Source organism: Myotis brandtii, unplaced genomic scaffold (assembly GCF_000412655.1).
Source record: "Myotis brandtii unplaced genomic scaffold, ASM41265v1 scaffold546, whole genome shotgun sequence".
NCBI lineage: Eukaryota > Metazoa > Chordata > Mammalia > Chiroptera > Vespertilionidae > Myotis > Myotis brandtii.
In genome coordinates this window covers 3,361,651-3,368,284 of record NW_005370016.1, presented here as the reverse complement: position 1 = coordinate 3,368,284, position 6,634 = coordinate 3,361,651, and positions in this window count along the sequence as shown.

Genomic DNA, 6,634 nt, shown 5'->3' with positions numbered 1-6,634 from the left:
GTGGGGTGCCTGGCCAGCCTGGGTGAGGGGTTGATGGGCATTTGCAGGCTGGCCACACCCCCTTCAGGGTGGGGGTCCCCACTGGGGTGCCTGGCCAGTCTGGGTGAGGGGCTGAGGGCCATTTTCAGGCTGGTCAAGCTCCCCGGTGATGGAAGCTCCCAGCGTCTCCTTTTCTTCTTTTTTTTTTTTTTTTTTTTTTTTTTATTCTGGGATTTATTTACCTTCTATAATTGAAACTTTGTTGCTTTGAGTGGAGCTCAGAGCCGCCGCGGCAGGCGGGAAACTTGACTTTCTCCATTGCTGCATTGGGGCAACCAAGCCTACTGCTTGTTCCAGCTCCGTGGCTGCCGACCGCCATCTTGGTTGGGTTAATTTGCATATAGTTGCTCTGATTGGCTGGTGGGCGTGGCTTAAGGCATAGCGAAGGTACAGTCAATTTGCATGTTTGTCCTTTATTAGTAGATAATGTTTACTATGTACTTGAAAGTTGCTAAGAGAATAGAACTTAAATGTTCTCACTACAAAAAAAATGGTAGTTATGTGACATAGTGGAGGTGTTAGCTAAAACTATGATGGTAATCATTTTGTCATATGTAATTGTATTAAATCAACAAGTTACAATCCTTAAACTTATACAATGTTATATGTCTATTACATCTCAATAAAGCTGAAAAGACTAAATTAAATGAAAAAGAAGTGAAGCCTGGCTGGCATGGCTCAGTGGTTGAGTGTTGACCTATGAACTAGGAGGTCAAGGTTGGATTCCAGGTCAGGCCACATGGCCGGATTGTGGGCTAGATCCCCAGTGTAGGGCATGCAGGAGGCAGCTGATTAATGGTTCTCTCTCATTATTGATGTTTCTAACTCTCTTTCCCACTCCCTTCCTCTCTGAAATCAATAAACACATATTTTTTAAAAATTAAAACATAAGTATAAGCTACATTAATATATCATAAAATATTTATTCTATATAATGGGTTAGTACTGAATGATGTTATGGCATTTAAGTTTTAGAAAATCAGTATTTATATATGTATTCATTCATTCATTTATTCATTTACCCATTCATCCACAGATGTTTATTGGATATATCCTATATAACAGTTATTGTATCTGTGTTTTAACAAAATAATGAAAAAAACACAGTCTCTGCTCTTGAGGAGCTTATAGTAGAATTGTCAATATTAAATTCTTTTTTTTAACTAGAAAAAGTAAAATTGTATTCTCCAAAATTTCTAGATAATAGAGAATTTATTGTGTACTGTGGCAGACATGATTACTTATCTACATCAAATCTGTTCCCTCCTCCCTTTTCTATTATTGATCTCTTATTTAGTGTGGGACAACATGAGCACATCCCTGGACAATGCATAGTGTTTGGCTTAATCCAATCTCTAGAATCCAGTTCCTTGCTTTCCTGGTCTCTCTTGCGTATAAGAATCGCCAGTGAGACCAAAATGATAATACATGAAGGAATTTCTGCAAAGGCTTTTCCTTTCTTGAAATAGGGAACAGTGGTGGTCAGACTCTTTTGTTCCCCCCCTTTTTTTTTCTTCCCTGAAAACAGGTTGGTGTCTGGACCTGCAGCTGACATGTTGTGATCATAAACTGGACTTCATGAGAAACACTAAAGATGGTACAGGAAAGAGCGAAAGAGCAATTCCCTGAAACTGTTATTGAGCAGCTGAACCAGCTACAGCCACTTCCTACCTCCAAACTTCTTGTATGAGAAAAATAAACCCTATTAGTGTACCAGTAAGTCTTTATAAATTGGGTTTTCTGTTACTTAGTGGAAGAAATTCCTAATGGATACACATATTCAAAGGGATCAATAGGAATGTAACAGAGTAACATAAATTAAAGCCAACACTTAAAGAACAAATTTTGTATTCCTAACAATCATGTGTATTAAATGGGTTACTGGTTAAGAGCTTGGAAATCATTATCACATTAATTCTTGGTTGTAATTGGATTTAAAATGTGGTAAAAAGTCAAAAAATTTATTCTTGATAAAGGATGCTATCTCTTCTGTAGAGGTCAATGCTAATAGCCACACATTCATATTTTATTTCCTGCTGTCCCTCCTACAGAACTAAAAACATGTTTATTGACTAAGGGTGAAGAAAGTTCAGTTACTTGAACTTTGAAGGTATTCAATGTCTCTCTAAAATAGGATTTTCAAAAGTAAAGCATTATATTCTTGTTCACTGGGTCATGAAGTCTATAGTCCTTTGTTTATATGATTAGAGACATTTTGGAAAGAAATAGATAGGGCAAGAATTGTGACTGCAGTTGTGTGTTTTATTGCATAAAGGGAAAGATTCAATCTGTGTTTGAAATCCCATTCCTTCATAGATGATATTGATTATGTGAGTCCTTAGTACACTCTTGTTTAACTAAAAAACAGTTCTGATTTTACTCTTAATTCATAGGACACTCTGGATATTTATCTATGCTTCAGAGACACTAGTGGTATATAACACTAAGTAGTAGTGTTGATTCTAATGTCTCCCAAGATGAATATTTTTCACATTTTTGAAAGAGTTAATTGCAAATAAGTCATTCCCATTTGGAGGACCTTTATCCAGTGAAGATATATGACAATTTTCATGGGAGTAGGTTGAAGGCATATGGAGTTATTGATATATGTTATTTATAGCTAAGATGTTAAGAAATAAGAACTAGAAAGAAAACCCCACTTTAACTTTTAACACATTTCGTACCGCATAGAAATCTCTAAGACATACGCCAGGGACCGCACGTTTTTGGGCAAACTGCACGTTATTTAAATCATCATAACTACAGATCATAATGCACTTTAGGTGTTGTTTTTCAATAATTATAACATTTTTATTTACAAAAACAATTAAACAAAAGTTCCTAGTAGTACTTTTTTAACGTATGGTACTGCGTAAAACATTTTCTAAAAGCGCCAGGAACTTGAAGACGAAGACTATTTGAATGACCAAAATACAATGTAACTGCAATGCTTTATGGGTTCGTGCAATTATATAGTTTTTCGTAGATTGACCAGCACGGTTTCTACCAATGAGATCGCTTCATTCGATGTGGACAAGACAGTGTGTTGACATCTAAGGTCCTTAACAGATGGCGCGCGAAACACGAGAAAGCTCGTGAGCGGTCAGAAAGGTGTTAAGTGTTTTGTTTTAGTCATGTCACTGACTCCAGAGGCCTCATGAGAATAAAATGAGAGCTAATTGAAGTTATTTGGAAATTTATTTACCTTTAGAATATATTCCTTTATGTCAAAAATGCTCAATCCTGCTCTTGGAGCATTTTGTTAAAAACATGCATTTGTTAAGCAAGGGCTATGTTCAAGGAACTGCTCTCATCATTGGCAAAACTTGATATAACTGCTGCTAGTTGCACAGATCTCATTGTTCATTGGGGGAAAAAACACTTAAAAATAATCACAACAATAAAGTAGAGGCATGTGCATGGCTCTTCCGATCATAAAGCAGAACCCCTCACCCTTGGGAGGTCATGGATGGCCAACCACTTCTTGCTTTCACATCCTGTTTCTTAATCAAGGCTCACTTCTTCATTCGTGCTCTTGATTTAAACTCACCCCACCTCTTCTAGACCTTGCCAGTAATCATTGTTACAAAGGGAACTTTCTTATCTGGGTTTTCAAATGTTTCTTTCTAGTGTTCTTTTGTCCCATAGCTAAATATGCTTATTATCATCTTAATAGTAAAGTATGGCTTGTGATGGGCCACTCCAGAACGATTTATTCTTTCTTGTCCCTGCTTCATGGCCATGCTATTCAACATTTCCATCTCTGATTGCAGTTGACTTTTTTTCATTCCACTCACTTTTCCACACCTGTAATTTGGATTTTGACCTTATCACTGCACTGACATTGCCTTGTTTCAGGTAAGAAACAACCCAAGTAGACTGTAAGCTCCATGAGAGTGTGCACTTTGCTTGTTGCATTACATGCACACGCACAACAGCACATGGCACAAAGCAAGAGCATGGTAAACATTATGAATGAATGTGTGATTTCTTACTTTCTGTGGTATTTTCAACATCTCCTTCACTCTTTTCCAGTTATTCTTTTCCTCCTTGCTTTCTGATATACCTCTCAGTTCTCCGATTATTTTCCAGGGATTTCCTATACTTCCTTTATTAAACCCTTTTCCTCTAACCACACATTAAATATTAATTTTTAAATTTTATCCTTTATTATTTTTATTTTCACTCAATTTTATTTTAATTGTAGGTATTGATAATTTTTAAAATTTACATTGTATGCTATGTCTACTGCTTACTTTTGTATTTCCTATAGTTGCTTCAAAATCAACAAATTTATTTTTACATTCAGTATTATTTTGTATTAGTTTCAGGTGTACAGCATAGTGGTTATATCATCATATACTTTACAAAGTGCTCCCCCCATATTTCTAGTATTCACTTACACACACATAGTTATTACAATACTAGAGGCCTGGTGCACAAATTCATGCATGGGTGGGGTCCCTCAGCCTGGCCTGCGATCGGGGCCAATCAGGGGGCCTGGCCTGCCAGGGGGAGGGACTGTAGGAGGTTGGCCCCAGCAGCAAGCTAACCAATGGTCAATCGATTCCATGAGGAATTGAGCTCCCTTCTCCCTCCTGTCTGGGTCTGGGGTGTGGGTGAACCAGATTAGGGGCTGTCAGGGCCCCAGCAGCAAGGTCTGGGTCAGTGTACTCATAGCTACTGGCCGGTCATCTGGTCATTCCAGTCGTTTGGTCATAATGGTTGCTTAGGCTTTTATATATGTAGGTTATTGACAATACTGTATTTTACATCCCTGTGACTATTTTGTAACTACTAATTTGTACTTCTTAATCCCTTTCACCATGTCCCCCAACTCCCCTCCCCTCTGGCAACCATCAGTCTGTTCTCTGTATCTATGAGATTTTGGTTGTTTGTTTATTTTTAAAAAATCTTTATTGTTCAACAGCATGGATGGATCTAGAGAGCATTATGCTAAGCAAAATAAGCCAGTCAGAGAAAGATAAATATCACATGATCTCACTCATATGTGAAATATAATGATCAACATAATTTGATGAACAAGAATAGATCCAGAGACAAATGGCAGGGGAAGGAAGGTGGTTAGAGAGCAACCAAAGGACTTGTATGCATGCATATTAGCATAACCAGTGGACACAAACACTGGGGGAGTAGGGGCTTGCCTGGAGTGAGAATGGCTGTGTGGGGGGGTGTCAAGTGGGGAAAAAGGAGACATATGTAAAACTTTAGACAATAATTAATTAAGTAAGTAAAAAAATCTTTATTGTTGAAAGTATTACATATGTCCCTTTTTTCTCCCATTGATCCCTTATAGCCTGCCCCTGCCCCAGCCTTAGGCCTCCACCACCCTATGTTGTGTCCATGGGTTATGCATATATGCATACAAATTTTTTGATTGACCTCTTCCCACCCACCCACTTACCCCTGCCTTCCCTCTGAGATTCGACAGTCTGTTAAATGCTTCTATGTCTCTGGATCTATTTTGTCCATTAGTTTATTTTGTTCTTTAGATTTCACATATGAGTAAGATCATATGATACTTGTCTTTCTCTGACTGGCTTATTTGGCTTAGCATAATACTCTCCAGATCTATCCATGCTATTGCAAATGGTAAGATTTCATTGTTTATTTTATGGCTGAGCAATAGTTCATTGTATACCATATATATATCCCACGTTCAAAGGTTGTTAAATCACATTGTTTACCCATATCTTCAGAAAAAAAATCACTTCTACTGTCGTGGTAAACAACCTGCTTCCCTATTTATAATGGTCTGGCCCTCTAGCAACTTCAGCGTGAAATTATAGCTAATTTGCCTAAAAACGTCAGGTGGTCATAATGATCTGGCCACTTAGTGTATATGCACCATAACTTTTTTATCCACTCATCTATTGATGGACACTTGACTAACATAGCCAAATCTCCTTGAGGAATTTTTCCACTTCAAGCAGTTCATCTCCAATGAAAGACAATGTATCCCAACCCAGACACACTGTGATAACTGAGTATTAATTCTATTCTTTCCTGACCCCTCTTTCCAAGGCCCCAGATCACTAAGTCTTATAGGTGTTATTTCTTCATTATGTCAGATATTTGAATCTTGGTCCATCACCACTGCTGTAGTCTTCATTGCCTCTAAGGTGGGCCAGTGAAGTAGGTTTTACACGGAGTCCCCTGACTGCAGTTGTATGCTTCTCAAATTCTTTCTATATCTGTTGCTTGAATGGTCTTTCTAAAACATAAAATTGGTAAGAATTTATCCCTAACTAAAATGTTTCAAAGGTTCTGATAGGGTGCTGTACCAGAAAATTTAATGCTGCATCTAAATGGTAAAGTCACTTAACTGGATCATAAAATACAGCGTGTGCCTGATGCACTTTTTTTCCTGCATTTTTTTTTCCTTTTTTTACTCTCCCTTCCACTCCAGCATCTTCACCTGATATGGTACAAGGAGATTCATTTCTTTTTTAAAAAAATATATTTTATTGGTTTTTTACAGAGAGGAAGGGAGAGGGACAGAGAGCTAGAAACATCGATGAGAGAGAAACATTGATCAGCTGCCTCCCGCACACCCCCCACTGGGGATGTGCCC